Source organism: Trachypithecus francoisi, unplaced genomic scaffold (genome assembly GCF_009764315.1).
Source record: "Trachypithecus francoisi isolate TF-2019V2 unplaced genomic scaffold, Tfra_2.0 Lachesis_group10, whole genome shotgun sequence".
In the NCBI taxonomy this organism is placed as follows: Eukaryota; Metazoa; Chordata; class Mammalia; order Primates; family Cercopithecidae; genus Trachypithecus; species Trachypithecus francoisi.
This window is the reverse complement of record NW_022681455.1, coordinates 126968061-126991984: the sequence shown is the minus strand read 5'-3', so window position 1 is coordinate 126991984 and position 23924 is coordinate 126968061. Positions and strand designations below refer to the sequence as shown.

Genomic DNA, 23924 nt, shown 5'->3' with positions numbered 1-23924 from the left:
CACCATCACCACCAACACCAACATTATCACTACTAACAACAATAATATCACCATCAATAATACCAACATCACCATCACCAACATTGCCATCATCAGTAACATCAATAGCAACACCATCACCACCAACAGCAATAACACAACAACACTGTCACTACCAGCAACAACAATACTAACATCAATACCAACAACATCACCATCACCAACATTGCCATCATCACCAATACAACACCATCATCAACACCAATACAACTCCATCACCAACACCAATAACAACATATCACCCTCAACACCAACACCACCATCATTATCAATAACATCACCAGCACCAACACTGCCATTGTCAACACCAATAACAACATTATCATCACCAACAGCAACAACATAACAACACTATCATTACCAGCAACAACAATAATGCCAACATCAATACCAACATCACCATCACCAACACCAATACACCAACAACACTATCACTACAATACCAACACCAACAGCAAAACCAACACCATCACTGTCACTACCAACACACCAATACCAACAACACTAACACACTAACACCATCACCACCAACAGCAACACTAATGGCAACAGCAACAATAACACTCATAATAGCTAAATAGATTTGACGCTGACCATGTATAGAACACTAAGCTGAGAGTTTTAAGTGCATTATTTTGTTTGACTCTCCTGAAGGAGAACCATGAAAGAGGCACTGCTGTGACAGACACCCCCATTTTGGAGATGAGGAACTGAGGACTAGAACTCTTGAAAAGCTTGTCCAGTAGCTCCTGGCTAGACTTGAGAAAGGCCTTGAACACAGACATTGGACTCCGAAATCAGTGCCTTTGACAGCCCCTCCCCATGACTTTCTGTTCAGAGCCATCTCTAGAAATGGGTCACGTTTGTTGTGTGCCCACAATGTGCAATGTGCAGGGCATCCTGAAGGTGTACCACATGCAGAAAGTCATTCAATCCTTTTCCTTCCCCCAGGGCAGGGCCTGTGACCCTCGCGGTTGGGTCCAAAAGGACAGGCTCCTCAGGGAGACTGAGAATCACAACCCTGATTTCCCAGGAACAGAGTGGAGGGTCTGGGCTTTGGTCCCGACACCCTGATTTGCCACTGCTCCGTGCCACCTCCTCCCCTGTACCTTACTCCTGGGTCTCACTCTAGCTTTACCTTCTCTGAACCTCAGTTTTCTCATCTGCGAAACAAACAGATTCATGAAGAGCTGTGGTTCTCACTAAAGGGTGATTTTGCCCCCAGGGACATTCAGTGGTGTCATCACCATGAGGTGGGTGCTACTGGCCCCTGGTGAGTGGAGGCCAGGGATGCTGCCCAACACCCCACAACGCACAGGACAGCCCCAGATTCTCCATCAGCAGTGCCCAGGTGAGAAGCCCTGGCCTAGAGGATCCCAAGCTCCCAGAAATTGTAACTAAACCCCCAACGCTTGTCAGAAAACAAATTATCTGTCAAAATCCCTAAAAGGAAAGAAAAAAAATCCTTTTCTCTGCTTTCCCAACTCTAGCCCAGTCTCACACACATGAACCTCTGCAAAGATGGAGCCAGGGAGGCTTGAGCACGATTGTGTTCCAGACAGAAAAGAGACTTAATTCTCCAGTAAAATAGTAAAATTCTCTGATTTTATACTATTTAATATCTGCACACGATTCCAGACCCTTTCTTACTGCTGTTCGGCGCAAGACAGCAATTTCCTTCTTTTTCTTTCTTTCTTTTTTTTTTCCTGCTCCCTGCTGCCCTCAGATTGAAGTTCCATGAACTCTGGCGTCAGTTGTAAGAACGTCTTTATAAAGGGTTGCACGAGATTTCTTACTATATCGGAGTTCCTGAGGATGATGTATCACGTTACTAATTCCCTTAATTGCATGTCTGGGCTAAAAACAGACTCTCTTAGTTTTTCTAAGAAGTTACATTCTTAATGACATTAAAACACGATGGTAAATGAAGCTAAATGCTAACTGATGTATTTAAATCATGAATCAGTCTATAGAGTGTTTACCTAAACTTGTTTATCCTTCTTGGTCACTCATTTTGTAGGTTTTGCCAAAACTGAGAGAGGAACAGTGGTGTCAGATTCGGTATCTGGAAATGGCTCAAGAATTTTTGTTTTCTTTCGATTTTTTAGCCCCAGACTGAGTGGATGCTGCAATCATGCAGTAATCAAAGAATTAGAAAAAGCAAGGGGCTGGAGGCTGATTCATTTCCCTGGATTTTTGCAGGGTAGGGAGGACAGAGAAGCTGCAGGGAGAGATGAAGTTTTTTCCTTAAGGATGGAAAGCTCTTAACCTTGCATGTTTGGCTTCTTCTATTCAATTTTTTAAAAAGCAAAGATAGGGAGGTATGTGATTAATAGCAAGAGACAGAATTTAAGGACCACAAGGTGCCAGGTGTTCTAAACATGCTATGTATTTTAGCTCACAGAATCCTCCCCACAAAGCCGAGAAGCAGGAAGCAGCAACCCTCCTGGATGAAGAAGCGAAGGAAAGCGAAGAAAAGTTAAGTAACTTGTCCAAGCTGACAGAGCTTGTGAGAGGAGGAACTGGGATTCAAATCCCTGCAGGAGGAGGCCAGCGGCCCCGACTTTAGCCGCCATGCCTCCTGCCTGAGAAGCTAGCTGCGAAGGTTCCAGAAGGAGACTGCGCTCCAGGAATAGAAACAGCGCATGACTGCGACCTGTCTGCAAAAATCTTTATCACTTGTAAATCCTTCTCCACCTGATAAGTTATCGCATTGGCTCATGATGTTTTTTTTCATTCTCAGTGAGTTCAAAACACTATTTTGGTTTGTCTCAGTTTCTTCCTCTCTCTCTCCCTCTCTCTCTCTCTCTCATGTAAAGGTATCCACATGTCATTTGTTGATAATCTAATTTTTGAATAGACAATTCATTGTCAAAACCATCAAACAGTATACTACATACCTGCATTTGACTCGATATACATTTTACCCAAGAAGGAAAGCCCATAAACAAACACTAAACTCTAGCTAATGATCCACATACAGAAGTGCTTGGGAGGATGGGCTCTGAGATCTGCAGCTTACTTTGAAAGGCATCAAAAGGTATTGACGGACATATGGATGGATGGAGGGATAGGTGTGTGATAAACCAAGTAGAGCAACATGGCAATTACAGAAACTAGATGATAGGTACGTCGATGCTCACTGTACAATTCTTCATGTTGCTAATTTCTTCATGTTGCTAATTTTCACTAACATGTTCAAAAATTCGGAATGCAGACACTTGATAGAAATTCCAAAGACACAAGTTAAATGTAAGTCTTCCTCCACTTCATCCCGTCTGTCAGTCTTTCGGGTTCCCTAACAATGGCAATCTCTAGCGCCTGTGGCTCTGGTGTATCATTCCAGGGATATCCTATGCCTGTTTCAACACATAGATGATTTAATTTCAATGATGACAATGATAACTAATGATTACGCAGCACCTGCTACATGCCAAGCACTGTCCTAACTGTTTTACATACATTGATTTATGAAATCTCTCCAACAGCCCTATGGCATGGAGGCTGTTACTACCCCATTTTACAAAGGAGTAAAGTGAGGCCCAGAGAGAACAGTTAAATCACTTCCCCAGCTTCACTCAACTCATCCATGGTAAGTTGATGGTACACACGCCCTTCCACAATGCAAAGGTCTCCATTTTGCCACGTGTCACTCTGACTGTTCCAGGTGCAAATTTGGCGTCCACCTCTTTACTTCTAATGGCCGTATCACTTTGCGTTGGATGGTTACACTGTCATTTATTTGACTCATCTCCTATGCACAAGCATCTAGTTTATCTCCAAACTTTTGCTACCGAAAACAATGCTGCAATGAATAAATAAGCTCATGCATGCTTCTGAGCGTGCGTGCACACTGTAATATGAGATGAATTCCCAGAAGTGGAGTGGCTGAGTCCAAGAGTAAATGCATTTTTCGTTTTGATAGTATCGCCAAATGTCTTTCCAAAGGGGTTATGCTGGATCCCACTGCAGCTAGCAATGGGTGAGAGCACCAATCCCACCGCCCACTCCAGCACACATATTGACGTCGGTTAGTCCAATACCAGCACAGGCAGCCAGCCCTCCTGGGGTGATGCAGTGGGCAAAGTGTGCAGTCAGCTCTGAGGTATTGAGGAAACTGTCTCATTGTGGTTGGGATTCAAGTTTTCTTCCATAAATGGGACAGAGCATGTTTCTTTCTTTCTTTCTTTTGAGACAGTGTCTCACTCTGTCGCCCAGGTTGGAGTGCAGTGGCACCATCTCGGCTGGCTGCAAGCTCCGCCTCCCAGGTTCATGCCATTCTCCTGCCTCAGCCTCCCAAGTAGCTGGGACTACAGGCGCCCGCCACCACACCCAGCTAATTTTTTTGTATTTTCAGTAGAGACGGGGTTTCACCGTGTTAGCCAGGATGATCTCGATCTCCTGACCTTGTGATCCACCTGCCTCGGCCTCCCAAAGTGCTGGGATTACAGGCGTGTGCCACCGCTCCCAGCCATATCTTTTTGTATGTCTGAATTCATTTCAACTGCTGTTCCTTCGACTAGACCATTTTCTTACAAATTGCGGGTTTAAGGGCTAGACAAGCAGGTTTATTCCTCTCTCCCGACGTTCTAACTGAAGGTAGATTGGAAAATTATCTTCTCTAGGAAGAAATGTACTACCACTCTAAAGGATGAAAGAAAGAAAGCTAAAAAAGGAGAGTGAGAGCGTGAAGAAAGAAGACAAAACTGAAGTTGGGTCATGGAAACCAGAAGAGATTCTGGGGCCACACTGTGCACTTGAATCTCATTATGGTCAAACCCTGTTGCAACATTTCCCAAAAGACCAAGAAGGGGAAAACTCTGGAAGCCAAGGAAGGGAAAGTACTGACAGCATGTGCCTGAGTGTGTGAGCGTGTTTGTGTGTGTGTGTGTGTGTGTGTGTGTATCTTAGACTTGGACTACAAAATTTAGAGAAAAAAGAGTAAGTAAGAAAGAAAAGAAAGAAAAAATACAACACTTAAACATTCCATACATAGAGGTCACATATGAAGGCACAACAAAAGGGTGTCTTAGAAGAATGTGAGGTCTTTGCAGGTGTGCCCCCCAGAACACCACATCAGTCTGTATCTGTGTTCTCGTCTCTGAAGAAATCATGTGGTTCTTCTGGTGCCCTCCGAGGAATTTACTGGTATTTATGAAAAGAACATGGCTTAGTTGCGTCTCTTCTGATCTAACCCATTTGGAACGTAACTTAGAAGGACAGTCCTGCGCATCTTCTTGCGAAACTGTTCCATCGTCCTCCCATGGGAAGTCGTGCAGTTCTTGGAGACATTTGGGCAACTCGTTAATCCACCTCATCAGGGAGGGAGGGCACAGAGGCCTGGGGTAGAAAAGGCCAGCCTCATTTTTTTTTATTGTGATGAAATTGCAAACTTACATCCTGAGACTAAAATTAAATGGAGGAAAGGTTTGCCCGTCGTGGGTGGTCTTCCTGGGGCCCTTTAGAAGGAGGGATCGGATGGAGCAGGAGAGCACATTTAGCAACATTTCCAATAGGGTAATGACAGCAATCATGATAGCTGTCCCCCTTGGGAAGGAGAAATCACAAAAACCTACACAGTGACAAAAATAAACAAGCGTGTAACGCCAGCAGAGAAGGCCTGGCTGGCTCTGAACTTGGAGAACATCAAAGTGAAGCCAGTTATCAGGCTGTCCAGGCTCCAGGCTCCTTCGCGTCCTGCTCAATGCTTTTATCAGCCGTTTGGACTTTGGAGGAGCCCAGAGGACACTCGCTGAGCACAGCTGTGGGGAACAGACGTGCTGGACTACAGAGTCTGAAAAGAAAAGATGCTCAAGCTGTGGCTGATAAATGGGGGGCACAGGAGAAAATTTCACAGGGATGAACAACCCTCCTCCATTTAGATTCCAAAAATTCCAACCCATGAAAAGAGCAGAGAACGCCCGGACTGAAGTCAGGCAGAACCGGGAAGGAATCCATACCTGCGCGTCACGTCCCCTGGGCAGCACAGGGTGGGAGGCCCCAGAGCCCTGGCTTCCTCACCTGAGGAAAGGATGAATTCACCCAGTAGGTGCCAGGCATAGTTTTAGGCACTGGGAATAAAGGGGTGAAGCAACAGAATTGTTAAATTCCTAAAGAAATCAGATTTCTAAAAATCCTTGTGGTGATGGAATTGTTCTGTACCGTGATTGTGGAGGATGATACAGGAGCCTACACGTGTAACAAATTGCATAGAAACACACACGCACACACGCACACCCTCCTGCAGGTAAAAAACGAGAAACTGAGTAAAACGGGTGGATTTAGTCAATGTCATTATCTTGGTTGTACCATTGTATAGTTCTACAAAATGTTGCAATTGGGGGAAACTAAATAAAGGCTGCATTATATCTCTCGTACTATGTCTTAGAACCGCCTGGGACTCTACAATGACCTCAATATAAATCTCAATTAAAACAACAAATAAATACATCAAAACCTCTGCCATCCTGGGGCCCACATTCTGCTGGGGAACGTCCAAGGTAGACTCCAGCAAGACGGCAAGCGTGGGGACCACTTCACATCTCGTGTCGGGGACAGTGGGAGATCAATAATGGCCATTGTTAGCTACTTCGTGTCAGTCAGGGGCCTGCTCAACTGGAAGTAAATGGCAGTTCAGACTGGGCTTTAAACTGAAGCTGGCATGATAAGGCAGTCTTCCCAAAGGTGTGCCCAGGTCGATGGAATGCCAGGAGGGGGTAGCTATGCAGAGGAGGAAGCCCTAGGCGTAGGCAGGGCGGGGCGGGGCTGAAGGGGCAACCCAGCAGGTCACTTAGGAAACAGAAATGCATTCTCCCACAGGTCTGGAGGCAGGAATCTGAAATCAAGGTGTGGGCAGGGCTGTGCTCCCTGTGGGGCTTCAGGGGAGAATCCTTCCTGCCTCTTCCAGCTTCCCGAGGTTCCAGGTGTTCCCTGGCTTGTGGCTTCATCCCTCCAACCTCTGCCTCTGTCTCCACACAGCTGCCTTCCCTGTGTCTCTCTGTGTCTGTGTTTTCTCCTCTTCTGTCTCTCTTGAGGGCACTTGTCATTGGATTTAGGGCCCACGCTAATCCAGGACGATCACATCACAGATCTTTAATTACATCTACGCAGGCCCTTTTCCCTAAACCAAGTCACATTCACAGGTCCCAGGCTGGGCCATGGATGTATCTTTTGCAGGAGCACCTTTCAATCCCCCACAGATGGTTCCAGGTGGTCCAGAGCCTGACAGGGCAGGAGAGCCTAGGGTATGGGTCTGGGGGGCAAAGAGAGGCACTAGGGGACCCAGAAGGCAGCACTGGCACAGTCGGTCCCAGGAAAATAGTGATGATGACAATTATGACTACAGCCCGAGATGAAACACCTGAGCTCCGGCAGAGGCCAGCCTCGTCCCTCGACTCTCATCCCTGAGAGGTGTGTCGCCACCTGCTTGGTTTCCCACTGTGGCCGGTTTTGATTCTCTGCCCAGTATTTGCTCCTTTAGATTGATTACCTCGTGTTATATAACCTGAGCGGCTACTAGCAGCCATCTGCAGTCTGCAACATCCAGAAAGCCTCTGTCAGCTTCAGATATCAGAGTCAGTAGCCTGGGCCTACGGGAGGCAGAGCTTTCCCAGGCAGGACCCACGACACAATCTGGAGGTCCAGGGCTAGCTGAAATGCAAGGCGCTTTGCTCAACAGTTACCCATTCTAGGATGGTGTCCACGGGGCATTAAACCCGGCACAGGCCTTTCTGAGTGCGGGCCCCTGCGTGCCCGTGTAGGCCACGTGTCTGTGGAGCTGGACTCATTCCCAGGTTACAGTGAGGCAGGCAGACCCAAGCCACACAGATGGGGCCACTGAGTCCAGGCGACATGGGGGGGTCTCAGTCACATGACATTCGTTTTTGATGAGGATTATGGGGTTGGCAGAAACAAGATGGTGAATGTGTCTCTGCCGGGGAAACCTCAGCTCAAGCTGCACGCTGACTTCGGATCCCCAGATGAAAATGAGCGAGTGCACATCCAGCTCTCGGCACACTTCAGGAATCGGATCCCCAGATGAAAACGAGCGAGCGCACATCCAGCTCTCGGCACACTTCAGGAATCGGATCCCCAGATGAAAACGAGCGAGCGCACATCCAGCTCTCGGCACACTTCAGGAATCGGATCCCCAGATGAAAACGAGCGAGCGCACATCCAGCTCTCGGCACACTTCAGGAAGGGAAGAATGGGCAGCGGGAGATCCTCAGATGGGACGGGCTGGTGGTGGCCAGTTCCTCTGCTGTAGCCACAGGGACCCCCGGGTGTCCTTCGATCCTGCAAGCCGGGGCTTAGCCCTCCTGCCAGCCCTGCTCTGAGGCTCCTCCCTGCCCCAGCAGGCTGTAGGGTCGGAACCCAGCACACACACCCCAGGGCAGACTCCTCACCCTTGGCCTGCACTCTGTTTTCCAGCCAGAGTCTCTGAGAGCTTCCATCCTGCATCCCAGCCACCACATGTGCTTAGCAGAGCCAGTGACTGGGGTCTGAGCGTCCCCTCTCTGTGGGAGGAAGCTGAGCATAGCAGGTAAGCAAGCACATGCTGGTGGGAGCTGGACTGCCTAGGTTCAAATCCCAGCTCCGCCACTTGCCGATCCCAGCTCTGCCACTTGCCGATCATGGGGTGCTGGTCTGCAGTGAGCTCTCTACTTTCCCTGAGCCTCGAGTTCCCCAGGTGCAAAATGGGGATATGGCCCCACCAGGGATGCTGTGAGTGCCACTGCATTTCGGGCATTCAGAACCACGCCTGGGGTACCCACTGGTCCTTCTTATTGAGAGGTTAAGACATATGGAAGGTGAAATGGGGCCTTTACTCAAATGCTCCTGTCCATTCGGCAACCTCCTCGCAGTTGGCTGAATGTATCATTCTGCCAGACATCCATGTTCTGCCAGACATCCATGTTCTGATCCACAGAACCTGTGAATATGTTGCCTGATGTGGCCAAGGGGACTTTGAGGATGGGATTCAGTTAAGGACTTTGAGAGGGGAGGGGGGACAGTATCCCAGATGATCTGGGTGTGTCCATGGTAATCTCAGGGTGCTTACTGGGGGCAGAGGGAGGTGTGGCAACGGAAGCTGTTCAGAGACACCAGCTCTGAAGATGGAGGAGGCACCAAGAGCTGAGGAATGTGGGTGGCCTTTGGAAGCCGGAGAAGGCAAGGAACAGATTCTCCTCTGGAACCTCCAGAAGGAACTAGCCCTCCGGACACCTTGATTTTAGCCGAGTGAGGCACATGTCAGACTTCGGACCTCCAGAGCTGTAAGAGAGTAAGTTTATGTTGTTTTAAGGCACTAAGCTTGTGGTCATTTGCCATGGCAGCCTAGGAAACTAATGAACTCATAAAGTGGAAAAAGGTTTCCCGATCTTGCTTAACCATAATTAACTGCTGATTATCGGTCACCTACCAGGGCCAGGCCGCACAGGGCCTTTCAGACGTTATCTCACTCCATTACCCCAACTACCCCAGGACACGGGTGCTATAATCAGCGTGTGCAGCTGAGCAAACAGCCTTTGTGGGGCCACGCAGCCTGCCTGAGGCCACCCAGCCGTGAGAGGCAAGGGAGCAATTCGAATCCAGGACCATGTGGCTCCCAAGTCTATGCTCTTTCCACTTTACCAAGCTCCTTCGGTTTCAGGGGATCAGACAGGACCCACTGAGCAAAGCACCCCAACATGCCAGGCCGACCATGGCTTTCCTTGCGTTTCAAACCCACGTGGAAAGGAAATCCAATCTGTCTGTTCCTGACTCATTTACACACAGTTCATCGAAATGTTCTTCAGTGCGAGTCATCTGAAACCCAAAACGCCTAATGAGCTATTTTTCCTTTGAACCAGGAAGCCAATCCTGCCAGCTCCGGACAGAACTGAAACTTGGAAAGGTCCAAATTCTGTTCCCAAATTAGAAGTGAGGAAGTTCGCTGAGATCTCCACACGGCAGAGTGTAATTAGGACCAGGCTATCTGTCTCCAGTGGGGTCAGGGCCTGGGGCCGGCCCTGGAGCAGGCAGAGCTTCAGGAAGACCATGGCTGGCTCTTCTCCACAACCCCTCCCTGCAGCCGACAACTGGGAGAGGCGTGGAGGGGTGTGCTAGCGTCACAAACAAAATAGGAATAATAGATGACGACTACAGGACACCTGCTCTGGCCAGCACAATCCTTAAGAACTTTACGTGAACTGCACATCGGCTTCCTCATTATCCCATTTTACAGATGAGGAAACTGACGTCATACACAGATTGATTAAAAGACTTGCCCAAGATGACACAGCCAGAAACCTTGGGCCGGGGTCCTCCAACTGCCGCGCACACTGAGCTCCCCAGAGCACTTGTCAAAGTGCAGCTTCTGACTCAGCAGGTCTGGGGCGGGGCCTGAGACGCTGCATTTCCCGCGGGCTCCCAGGGCACACCTGTGCAGCTGGTGTGGGGACCTTACTTCCAGGGCAACAGGTTAGGGCACAGCTTTTCCACCCAGGCTGCTCTTTGGAATCCCCAGGGATAATACAAAAGAACAAACAAAACAACAGCTCTGATGGCCAGGACCCTGCCAGACCGATGTCGTCAGAGTGTCTGGGGTGGGGAGCAGACATGCATGTTTTAAAGCTACCCAGGTGATTCTGACCCGCACCCTGGGAAGAATCGCCATTCCAGGCCAACAAGTCCAGGTCTTTTCCTCCACGTGGAAGCATTCAGTCCCGCAGAGAGCCGCCTCTCCTTAGCAAGGAGCCAGCTGAGCTGGCACGTCCAGGAAGCATTTGCAGGCCGCACCACGCATGCTTGCAGTGGAGCTCAGGCCATGCGCCTCTGCGTCTCTGGTCCTTGCCTATGAAATGGGGAGAACAAGGCAGGGAGCTAATAGGGCCATTGGGAGGAGTAAGGAGTTAATCTAAGTGAAATTCTTCAAAGGACACCTGGCTCGTGGCAAGCCTGTCAGTGTCAGCTGTTCTAGCCACTGGGTATTAACTGGGCACTCCCCTGCTAACACGGCCCTGGCACTCCATAAGAATCTGCAACTGCTTGTGAATGAATGAGGCCCGGGTTCAAGAAGCAATGAATGAATGGATTCATGAATGAAGGGTAGCCATCTGAGGCAGGATGCATCCCTGGGCTCCTTCCTGGCTCCCCATTTGGGCATCTCCCTAACAGCAGGAATCAGCTTGAGCCTTTCCCTAAATTAAACAGCCCCCTCTCCTGAGCCCCACCCTCACGCAAATACACACTCACTCCCACAGCCCCAGCACACATATGTGTTTATTTTCTTTGCCGTTCACACTTCTCCTTTTACGGTCCCTTCCACTCTGATCCTAAAGGCTTGTCTGATTTTGTACAGAGCTCAAAGCATAGCACAGAAGACACACACCTGGTCTTCCTGCGGTAGGTCAGTGAGTGAAATGGAGAGGCTGTCCAACACTGAGCATCCTAGGGGATATTTCCTGAGTGTCCACCATGCTGGGAGCCATGGAGAGGCACAAAAAAGGAAAAGGTGTGTATGAAGTTCACTCTGCAAGGAGACAGCAATGTGGTATAGAGGAAGGAGCCATGGTCTGTGTGGTGTGGAGGAAGGAGCCATGGTCTGTGTGGTGTAGGTGAAGGGGCCACAGTATGTGTGGTGTGGAGGAAGGAGCCACAGTCTGTGTGGTGTAGGGGGAGGGGCCACGGTCTGTGTGGTGTAGGGGAAGGAGCCATGGTCTGTGTGGTGTAGGGGGAGGGGCCACGGTCTGTGTGGTGTAAGGGAGGGGGCCACAGTCTCTGCGGTGTGGAGGAAGGAGCCACAGTCTGTGTGGTGTAGGGGGAGGGGCCACGGTCTGTGTGGTGTAGGGGAAGGAGCCATGGTCTGTGTGGTGTAGGGGGAGGGGCCACGGTCTGTGTGGTGGGGGAAAGGGCCATGGTCTGTGTGGTGTGGAGGAAGGAACCACGGTCTGTGTGGTGTGGAGGAAGAAACCATGGTCTGTGTGGTGTAGGTGAAGGAGCCACGGTCTGTGTGATGTGAGGAAGGGGCCACAGTCTGTGTGGTGTTGAGGAAGTAGCCACAGTCTGCGTAGTGTGGAGGAAGGAGTTACAGTCTGTGTGGTGTAAGGGAAGGGGCCACGGTCTGTGTGGTGTGGGGGAAGGGGCCACAGTCTCTGTGGTGTGGAGAAAGGGACCATGGTCTGTGTGGTGTTGGGGAATGAGCCATGGTCTGTGTGGTGTGAGGAAGGGGCCATGGTCTGTTTGGTGTAGAGGAAGGAGCCATGGTCTGTGTGGTGTAGGGGAAGGGGCCATGGTCTGTGTGGTGTGGGAGAAGGCGCTATGATCTATGTGGTGTGGAGGAGGAGCCACAGTCTGTGTGGTGTAGGGGGAGGGGCCACGGTCTGTGTGGTGTAGGGGAAGGAGCCATGGTCTGTGTGTGGTGTAGGGGGAGGGGCCACGGTCTGTGTGGTGTAAGGGAGGGGGCCACAGTCTCTGCGGTGTGGAGGAAGGAGCCACAGTCTGTGTGGTGTAGGGGGAGGGGCCACGGTCTGTGTGGTGTAGGGGAAGGAGCCATGGTCTGTGTGGTGTAGGGGGAGGGGCCACGGTCTGTGTGGTGGGGGAAAGGGCCATGGTCTGTGTGGTGTGGAGGAAGGAACCACGGTCTGTGTGGTGTGGAGGAAGAAACCATGGTCTGTGTGGTGTAGGTGAAGGAGCCACGGTCTGTGTGATGTGAGGAAGGGGCCACAGTCTGTGTGGTGTTGAGGAAGTAGCCACAGTCTGCGTAGTGTGGAGGAAGGAGTTACAGTCTGTGTGGTGTAAGGGAAGGGGCCACGGTCTGTGTGGTGTGGGGGAAGGGGCCACAGTCTCTGTGGTGTGGAGAAAGGGACCATGGTCTGTGTGGTGTTGGGGAATGAGCCATGGTCTGTGTGGTGTGAGGAAGGGGCCATGGTCTGTTTGGTGTAGAGGAAGGAGCCATGGTCTGTGTGGTGTAGGGGAAGGGGCCATGGTCTGTGTGGTGTGGGAGAAGGCGCTATGATCTATGTGGTGTGGAGGAAGGAGCTATGGTCTATATGGTGGTGTAGAAGAAGGAGGTGTGGTCTATATAGTGTGGAGAAAGGAGACTGTGGCCTACCTGGTAGAAAAGTAGGATCAAATGATCTAGGGCTGCACTATCTGGGCTGAAAACCTGGGTACCATCATTCACTAAGAGAGTAAGCGTAGTTCACATGTGTGTTAGTTACATGCTATAAAAGTGCCTGGCACAAAGCTGATTTCTCAGTCACCCAATAGCTCATACCTCTGTCCAGGCCATTATCACGGGACATTTACTCAGCTATATATTTGTCTGCTCTTCTAAATAAAAGCGATGAATATTCTTATTGCTGAAACCTGTCACACATCTTAACTATACACAGATAGATTCTTAAGTTAATCCCTCCCCCAAATGTGTAACATTTTAAAGATATGGAAATAGCAAAGATAACATCAAGGACCTAACTAATATCCACCTTTGCACACTGTCTCATCTCAGGAAGTCACTGTCTGGGGCCAGCTAAGGAGCCGTACTATGCAGAAACCATACCCAAGACTTCAGGCTGAACCCAAACCCTCCTTGCCCGGCCCAGGAAAAACGTAGTGGCTGCCAAACAAAATAGGAAGTTCCACCCCAGGAAGTCCCACCCTTAGAGGTGGGCCTTTCCTTGTGGGCCTATGCTGTCCAATATGGCAGCTCCTCTCCCCACGTGGCTGCAGAGGGCTTGAGATGTGCCTGATTTGAACTGTGAGATGTGCTGTAAATGTAAAATACCTAACCAATTTTGAACAATTATCAAATCACAATTTAAAAAGAATTTAAATATATCAATAATTTGTATGTTCATTATAGGTTCAGGTGATACATTTTGGATATATTTGCTTAAAATATTTAAAAAGTTAACTTCTGTTTCTTTTTTATCTCACAACAATCCTGCACAGTTAACATCTCCTCACCATTTTCTTGGAGAGATGGGAGACGGGCCCCAGGCCACAGCTTGTTGGGAACTGTATAGTCTAGAACCTGGCCTCTGTAGGTGGTTTCACTGTCATCCTCGAGAGTCCATCTGCCTGGACTCCTCTCCAGGGCTCCTTACATTTTAAAACTGGGGCTGCCAAGGCCTTAAGGCACACCTAGCTTTTGCATCCTCTGAGTATCTGGACTTCTAGGGGGACACCTGGCTGTGATCCCATAAGCCTGAGGGAGCTGTAGGACAACTAGGAAAGCGGAAGCAGACTGCCTTCCCTACCCCACAGCCCTCCTGCCCTGAGCCTTCCCTCCCCCACCTCCCACTGCCCTGTGGTCCCCCATCCCTCCAAGCCCCTCACCGTGCAGGCCCCTTGTCCTGAGTCCTCTGCTCCTCTTCACTACCCAGGAAGAGCAGGGCTCCATGGAAGTGAAGAGGCTGCCACGTCACTTCGGTTGAGTGCTGTTTCCATTAGGGCAACTGTTGACAGGAACGTGTCACATCAGAAGATGGATGCTGGTTTTGTCCCATGAGTCCTAAGACCTCAGTGCCAGAGGTGGCCCTGAAAGGCCTTTTTTCAGTAAATTACTGCGTTTATTTAGTCCTTGAAGGGTTGTATACAGACTCCGCCTGGCTGAGGAGGTGGCTGCAGCCACTTACTCCTGGACGGCTGTTGATTCTGGGTGAGGCTGTCCCTGGACTCACTACACTTTCCACCAGAGGCAACGTCAGAGCCAACCTGGCTCAAATCCCCCACCTTCTGGCATTTCCTTAAGCGTTAGAAGCTCATTTTGTTATTCTTTTCAGTCCTCATTAGATATAACTTCATTGGCACATTTCGACTTAGTTACAGCAGCATGGTGTGCTAAAGAGAACACCACCATGGAGGTCTGTAACCTCCCAAATCAGGGAACCACTCACAGTCCCCTTACACCCTTGCACTTTCTGGGTGAGACCTGAAAGCCATTCTTTGCAGAGTACCTGCTATGTTCCTAGCTCTGTGCTAAGGAAAGCCCTTCAACTAGGATTTAGTAGCCCCATTTAGAAACTGAGGTGAGGAGAGGCGGAGAGACCCCCAGGAACGGCGGCATCAGAACTTGGAGGGGGACTGTAGTTCCGCCACCCTGTGTAGGCTGCTGATTACATAATGAGTAGGAGGCACTACCATTTCCTGCGGGGCCACACATTGATTTTCATGTCGATCGTCAGGGCTCCACCTCTCGAGAGATGCTATTAAAATAAGCCTAGGCTGGAGTAACTGGAACCCTCCCACACTGCGGGGGGAATGCAAGATGGTGCAGCCGCTGTGGAAAACACCTGGCTGATCCTCAAAAAGTGAAGCCTAGAACGACCATTGAAAACAGGTACTCATGCACAACCGTACACAAATCTTCTTAGCAGCCTAGCCATGACAGCCAAAAAGTAGAAATAACTCAAGTGTCCATCACTAGTGAATGGATAAACAAAATATGGTCTATCCACAAGATGGAATATTATTCAGCAATAAAAGGGAAGTAATTCTGATACATGCTATAACATGAACGAACCTTGAAGCGATTATGTGAAGTAAAAGAAGCCAGACACAAAAACATTCCATATTTTATGATTCCATTCATACGAAATGTCCGGAATAAACGAATCTGCGGAGACAGAAAGTAGGAGAGCTGGGGGCTGGGGAGAGGTGGGAGAACGAGGGATGGCATCTCATGAGCCCAGGGCTTCCTTCTGGGGTAATGGAAATGTCTTGGAACTCGACAGAGGTGGTGATTGCACACAGTGTGAATGTACTAAATGCCACTGAACTGCTCACTTTAAAATGGTTGATGTTATGGTAATGTTAATTTCACCTCAATAAATAAAATATTAGAAATGAGCCTGGAGCTGCAGAAAGCCAGAGGCCCGAGGCCGTGGGTTAAGTCCCTGACCCTGAGACTGCAGATTCTCTATGTGATATGGGGCAGGAGGGCTCAGCACCACCTACCGGCCATTCTTGTGTTGTCTTCATTTTTTCACAGAGTAGGACCCTTGTCTCTTCCTCCCAATGTGGCCAGGGACACTTTAGACAAATCAGCGCAGTGGGCGGGCACTGAGCCTCTGATTTTGGGCAAAACCACCAACTTCACAAACATCCAACCCACTGAAGCCCAGAGCTCCTCAGCCCCTCCTGAGACCACGTGGGCTCTGCAGACAACTCCCCAGGCCCCAGAAGGTTCTCCGCTGCAACAGAGAGGAGCTCTCCTTATCCTAAGTTTCTTTCAACCACATCAGGAGAGTTTGTAAGCCATTTCCCTACCCGCAAGTCTCAGCAGAGGGCATCTCTCATGCCTCTTCTCCTGCCTCCCAGTGCTCCCTGCAGAAAATTCTCAGCAGGCAGCAAAGACTGATAACTGTCCAGAGAGGTGGTCCCAGCCCCCATGCCTGAACTCTCCAGAGGGAATTACATGCTTTTATAGAAAGATCACCAGTTTCTCCTGGGCTTTTATAAAACCCCGTAGTTTCTCTCCCACTGCCTTGTTAATGAATTTGGGGCTCCCTTCGTGGACCGGGTTCAAGACGAAGGTGTTAAAAAGTGAAGCTGGGTGACTGGAAAACCCTACTTTTTAAATCCCCCCACCCCACCCCCGCACACAAAGCGTTGTTCAAGTCATAATCCTTGGCGTTGCCAAAGGCGTAGAGAGATGAGTGGCTGCCTGCCTTGCTTCTGTGGAATGACCTTACAACCTCTCTAAGGATGATGTGGAAGGTCCTGCCAGGAGCTTGGAACCTTGATGTGAAACTTCCATGTGTCACTCCTTTCATGTGAACGCCTGTATCTGCAACTTATAGAAAGAAATCGACAGGCAGGTTCACACAGATTTGTGTGTAAGAATTTACATTTGCATCATTAGTTATAAAGGTGAATATTTGGCAACAATCTAAGTGCCCGACAATAGGAGATGGCTGAAATAAGCATGACATGAGCTGCTAGGGAGACACCAAACTGATGTCCTCACTGTGCTTTTGTCCTGGTTTTTCAGCTCATAGGCAGAATCACCTTCCTTCTCTGGACTTTATCTTCCTCATTTTTTATAACAGAAATATATCCCCAGGTTCTAGGGACTAAGTGGCCTTGGTATTTCTGGAACTGCTAGGGGCCTCATATATATATATATATATATATACATATATATATATATATGTATGTATATGTATTTCTTAAATAATAAAGAAAAGGAAATATTGCATAAAAAAGGTTCTAAAATTATATATAAAGTAATTCAAACTGTGTTTAAAATGTACATAGGGAGAAAGAGATAGAGAGAAACAAAATATAGCAAAATGCATAAAGTAGTTAATCCCAGGATGGCAGGGTTAGATTGATTAATAAATTACTCCTTAAACATTTTTATTTTTAAAAACTTTCTATAATGAATATTTTGTTTTATAAGAAACATGATACCTTTACAATTGAAAGAAACATGTTTGTTTTTAAACCTCTGCCCCTTGTAAACTAAAACAGTTATAAAGGAAAATGCAGGAAGGACCGGTACGCCTTAGATAATCGCATCTCGCACTTTCTAGGTTGAAACATCGCATATGGAGATGCATCATTCCAGGAGGCATGAGCGGGTTGTGGAAAATGGTCTTGGTCTCATTTTGTGGGTCAGGAGACCAGGTTCTAGGGGCCAAGCAGCCTTGGTTTTACTAGAACTGCTTCAGGTCTCACCTGGGAAATGGGGATGAAATGTCTCCCTTGAGGCTGTGATGTCACCGGGGTAATGGCTGTGGGTATTGCCCAAGCTCTGGGGAGGAGCCATGCACTTGGGCACAGCAGAGAATGCACAGCAGCCCCTGCCCATCCTGGGTGGCACAGGTTCGCTGGTTGGTCCACCTGGAAGGAGGAGAGCCCTGGGCTCTGGGTCCCACCCTTCCCTCACCTGGCCAATGACAGCCGTGCCTGGGCCAGCCTGCGGCCACCTTCAGCTGAGTGAGTGCCTGATGAGCGCTCTGGCACTGACCTCCTGGCCACCTCCACCAAGTCACTTGCCCTCTCTCTGGGCCTTGGTTTTTCCCACTGTAAAGTGAGAAGATCTCTAGGTCAGTGTTTCTGAAACCTCATCATTCAAGTTCTGCTAAACTGTCAACATTTTTGCTGCATCTCTTTGCTATCCTGTGCTTATCTACTTAATTTTCTTTAAGTAAATTCACTTTAATTTTTTAATTTTTTAATTTATTTATAAACATAGGTGATACCTATTATCCTTTTTTTTTTTTTTTTTTTTGAGGCAGGGTCTTGCTCTGCTGCCTAGTCTGGAGTGCAGAGGTGTGATCATGGCTCACTGCAGCCTCCACCTCCCAGGCTCAAGCAATCCTCCTCCCTCAACCTCCTGAGTAACTAGGACTACAGGTGCATGCCACCATGCTTGGCTAATTTTTTGACTTTTTTGTAGAGACGAGGTCTTTCTATGTTGCCCAGATTGGTCTTGAACTCCTGGGCTCAAGCAATCCTCCCATCTCAGTTTCTCAAAGTGTTGGGATTACAAGTGTGAGCCATCGCACCCAGCATCATTTGCTTTTTAAAAAATTTTCATTTAATAAATATCTTTTTGTTTTCAACTTTTATTTTAGACGCAGCAGGTACATGTGCAAATTTGTTTCCTGGGAATATTGCATGATGCTGAGGTTTGAGGTCTGAATGGTCCTTTCACCCAGGTACTGAGCATTATACTCAAGAGTTAGTTTCTCAGCCCTTGGCCGCCTCTTTCCCTAGTACGCAGTTTCTATTGTTGCTGTCTTTCTGTTCATGAGTACCCCATGTATTTCTTTTTAAAAGGAAACTTTCCATGGCAATCGTATATGGGAAAGGAACACCCACCAACATAACCGTACAAATTATATTCAGTGAAAACAAAGTAACATTATTGAATTCTAGTGATATTGTAGACTGATGAATTTCCACTCCAAAGGCCTTGGCTTTTATGTTTTGTTTTGTTTTAGAGAGATGTGGGTCTCGCTCTGTTGCCCAGGCTTGTCTTGAACTCCTGGGCTCAAGTGATCCTCTTAGTCCTCCTACTTCAGCCTCCTAAAGTACTGGGATTGCAGGTGTGAACCACCACAGCTGGCCTGCTTTTTCTTAAAAGGAAAAGGCAGCCCCTGCTAGAAAGGTGTAAGATAGAACAGCATTGAAGGAACACTTTGTCCTTGATGTAATCAGAAAGCTGGAAAGACTGGGAGAAATGATGTACTCGCTTCTGAAGAGATATATTGACTCCCTGTCCTGTACCTTGTGGAGACTAGCAAGGAAGTGCCATCAGCTTTGAGGCCTCGGCTCCCAGCTGTTCTCCTGAATCCCAGCAGGCTTCCCAGGCTGAAGGCCTACTTGGTTTTCATTAGGCCCCAGAACAATGGAGGGTGTTAAGCTGTTTATTATTTCAAGTCAGCAGAATTAGCGAAGGAAGACTTTGTGCATGGTACTTAAACCTATGCCACCCTCTAGAAATCCAGCCTCTTTCAAGAGATGCAAATTGTTCTCAAATCTCTTATTAGCAATACTCTTAACTGTTGAAAGATTACAGGCCATTAAGAGGTTTGAGAAAGCACAGAGGCCCCTGAGAGCCACGACAGAGGACTGGAGACACCGACGGGGTTTTCCTGGGCACTCGGGGTGAATGTGCAGCTCACTGTGCACCCGCCGCCAGAGGCTGTGTGCTGGACACTGGACACCTCACATGGCCTCGTCCTCACCACCGCCCTGCCCATGGGGAGTGTTAAGCCTGTTGTACAGATTTTTCAGTGGAGCTCAGAAAGGTGGAGTCATTCTCTAAGAAAACTCATTCATTCATCCATTTAAAAATATTTACGAAAGCCTCCTATGTCAGCCATGGTTCTGGGCACTGGAGATAGGACAGTGAAGCTATTACAATGGGTAGTCAGGTATGAGCAGGGCAGGAGAGGGCTCCCCCACACACATCAGGAGTGTCAGACAACCATCAGCTGATGGTCAGGTGGGTGTTACTGTCACGCTAAAGTAATAATTGGTCACAGCTGGTGCCAGGGAACGGGCCCTCTCCTAGCAGATAGAAAACACCTGAAACTGGTGATCAGCAACTTCCCAGTAAGATCTCAGGAGTTAGAAGTAACATAAGACTGACCAGGCGCGGTGGCTCATATCTGTAATCCCAGCACTTTGGGAGGCTGAGGCGGGTGGATCATGAGGTCAGGAGATTGAGACCATCTCTGGCTAACACAGTGAAACCCCATCTCTACTAAAAATACAAAAAAATTAGCTGGGCATGATGGCAGGCACCTGTGGTCCCAACTACTCGGGAGACTGAGGCAGGGGAATGGTGTGAACCTGGGAGGTGGAGCTTGCAGTGAGCCGAGATTGCACCACTGCACTCCAGCCTGGGGGACAGAGCAAGACTCTGTTTCAAAAAGAAAAAAAAAAAAAAAAAAGGAAGTAACGCAAGACCCGGAAGTACGCCAACATAGACCCGGAAGTACACCGACATCGAAAGCCCCAGGTCAAAAAGTCAAGCTGTGCACTTGATCTCTCAAGTCACCCACTTGCCCCTCTTCCAAGGGTACTCTCTTTCCTTCCTTTCATTCTTGCTCTAAAGCTTTCTAATACACTTTTACTCCTGCTTTAAAACTGGCCTTGGTCTCTCCTTGTGCTTTATGCCTCTCCGTTGAATTCTTCCTTCTGAGGAGGCAAGAATTGAGGTTGCTGCAGACCTGTCTGGATACGGACTCTCCACCATTAACAGACCCTAACAGGCAAAAACTAGCCGCCTAATGGGACCTGCATTTTCCTGGGGGAGGGCATATATCAGAGATTCAGAGTGGGGTCAGATGGTGCCGAAAATACCTGCAAATACGAGGTATAGGGTGGAAGGGGCGGGTCCGAACAGCATCGTCTGCGCCCCGCCTAGCTCTCGGTCCTTTTTGAACATTTCTCCTGAATATGCTCTACACAGGTTAAATCCACGAGTGGGTTGCATCAAGGCCAGCATCCTGGTGGTGACACTGCACTGTGGTAGGAAAGATGTTACCAGCGGGGGAAACTGGATGAAGACTACAGAGATCTCTCTGTGTTACTCCTCACACCTGCCTAGGAATCTACCATTATCTCAACATAAAACGTTTTTTTTTTAATTAAAAAAAAAATCTTTGACCAAAACCAAACTAATAACAATGACTCCCATCTGTCAAGTGCCTGGAGAGGCTGATGGTTAACAAACAGCCCTGGAGCCAGACCACCTGGGTTCAGATCTCAGCTCCACCTGTGGCCCTGGTCTAACGACAGCACTGCCCTGGGCCTCGGGGCTGACATCTGAGAAATGGGTTTGTGGTGGTGACCACCTCCTTTGGTTGGTGTGAGGAGGAGATGTTTATGAGCAAGGACCCCACTTGTGCTGTTTTTTATTGTTATGACTTTGTGGAGGGTTCTGGAAGGCTCTGTACTGACCTTGTATAAGCCTCGAACATTATCTCAGGTAATCCCCACAGCCACACTTCAGAGGCAGGTTGAGGCCCACTTCACAGTTAAGGAGACGGCGGCACCTAGAGCTCAGGTTGAGCGGTGGGTCTGTGGGACCTGGAGGTTGCTGGCGGGAGGGAGGGGGCTGAAGGACACCTCCTGGACGGGAGTTGCTACATCCCAGTCCTGCCCATCCCTGGAGAGGCAGGACCCTGCCCTGGCCACACAGGCTGCAGGGATGCTGGCTTTGGGGCCGGGCTCCGTGCAAACCATCATCTCCCCCAAGGAAAAGCACTGAGGCACTGTGTCCTCTGGGGTGTCTGGGATTCAGAGACTCCCCAAAGCTTTGCAGAGCTAGAGGCCTGTGTGTCCTCCCGCCATCTTAGGGAGAAGCTGGAGCTGAAAGTCCACCTCATTCCCAGAATCCCAAAGACAGAGGGCCTACATCTTTTCTAAGCCTGCTCCAATTTTTGTTTTGTTGCCGTGTTTTTGTCTCAAGCCTCATGTGTTGTCCCAGCAAAAACTGGTTTGATATTTCCAGAAAGGTTTCTTCTCTTCCCTGAGAACAAACAGACCCTAGCTCCACACAATTCAAACCCTCAGGGCTCAGGAACCAGAAAGAATAGAGGAGGAAATCGGTGTTGGAGGCCTGGGCGGGTGCACAAGGGAGAGAGATGCAGCGGGCGTCATATCACGGGGCTACCCCACGGCAGGCGCTGCTAATCCCAGCTATGGAAGAGGAAACTCAGGCCTCAGAAAGGAAAAGTGACTCCCAGAGCAGCAGAACTGGCTGGGGTTGTGGCTCTGAGGACACCACTTAAGAAACTCTCTTAAATAATCATCATGTTTTCCAATTTAATAATAATACCCTCCTCTCTTCTCAGCACCACTGCCCTGCAGAGGTCAGGGGCCGAATCTGAGCTCTAGTACTTACTAGCTGTATGCCTGGGGGCAAGTCTTCTGGGCTTCACTTACCCCATCTGTAAAATGGGCACAAAAAATACCTGCCCCGTAGGGTAGTGGACACAGTGAAATAGATTAACCGACGTGAGGCTCCTGAAATGGTGCCTGACTCACTAGATATTCTCTCTCCCTCTCTCTCTCTCCCTCTCTCTCTTTCTCTCTCTCCCTCTACATATATGTATATGTTAGCTGTCATTAACGAAGTTTATGATTTACAGAAAGGCAAGTGGGCCAATGTAGCATTGTAAATACTTAAATAACTGGAATTCATCTTAATTCAACAAGATTTGAATTTTTCCCAGAAGGCTTTTAAGTTTTCTCTTGCGTTTTGTCTTACTGTATTTACTAAGAAAGGGAGATCCCCATGCCGATGAGGGGGAGCGTTCCTGAGGTCGCTTTTGGGCCAGTCCTGTGCATGCTCTCGGTTTGGACAGCGAGGCCCTGGGGCTAGGGTAGGGAGCAGCACAAGATATCCAGGGGCCGCGTCACTTTCCTTCAGACCCAACACACAAACAAAGCGACAGAACAGATGTGGGCATCCTGGAAACCTCTCCTAAAGCTGAGAGCGTTTCTGCTTCACAAAGAACCAGTCCAAAGCGCCCCCACCCAGCTCGCGCCGCCTCCCGGGTGTCAAGTGGGCTGCAGTGGTGCTTTCCTCGCAGGCTGCTGTGGCCCTTAGACCAAGGTGAGCCCCACCCTGGCAGGGCATCCTTAGGGAGCAGGAATTAAAGACAAAGAAACAAAACATCAAAAATCTCCAGTTCATTAAATGGAAGCCTATTTCCTAAGTTTGAATCTAGAAGTTTAGGCTTGGGGCAGTTCTCAATCCCTGGCTGCGCACAGAATTACCTGGGAGCTGGTAAAAATAAATAAATAAATAAATAAATAAATAAATAAAGCAGTCACACGTCCTCAGGGTCTTCTGAGTCCCTGGGGGGCATCTGTGCCGTAAAACTCTCTAGGGAATGAGAACTGCTGGGCCTAGGATGGGAGCCTTGGGCTGGGGACAGCAGGAGACAAAGGTCTCTGCAGCAGAAGTGAGCACCAGTGACAGGAGAATGGGGCAGATCCCTGCCACCTCCCTCAGCCACCCACCCAGGCTCTCCTCATCCCTGCGCTTTCCAGAGAGCACTGCCTGCCTCCCACTCCCCTGACCCTGCCTCAATCTTCTCAGCTCTGCCTGGCTGTTAACAGCACCAGGACTTCTCCCCTCTCCCTTGGTCTCTAGCCCCAAAGCGTTTTCAACTCCACCCCTTTCTTATGTGCCTGCCTGGAACCCTTCATCTCCCTCTTTCTGGTTTCCCTTCCTGGTGTCCCAGGCCAGCAACATACTGAGTCCTGCAGCTATGACCTTCTTCTGGATCTCAGCTCCTCTCTTTTGATGCTCAAGAGGTGTAAAGAACAAACAGGCTTCTCTGGGCTCTTATTGATTAATTGAGGCAGCACTCAGGCCCTTCTCAAGCCTGGCCTCCAGCTCTGGCCTCCAGGCCCTGGGAGGGGCA

At 49.0% G+C, this 23924-nt stretch overlaps 1 long non-coding RNA gene across 2 annotated transcripts in view; it reads right to left on the bottom strand.

Moving 5' to 3' along the window:
- The window catches only part of LOC117088158, a 110107-nt gene that overhangs the window by 50277 nt on the left and 35906 nt on the right, over positions 1–23924 (bottom strand). Inside the window, exons 1-3 of one of the 2 annotated variants that reach the window (XR_004439018.1) lie at positions 15548–15631; positions 14362–14480; positions 6000–6110 (exon numbers count right to left, since the gene is read on the bottom strand). This is a non-coding gene — a long non-coding RNA (uncharacterized LOC117088158). Of the gene's footprint in view, positions 1–5999; positions 6111–14361; positions 14481–15547; positions 15632–23924 lie in introns of those variants that run through there. The other variant, XR_004439019.1, reaches the window with a different exon arrangement.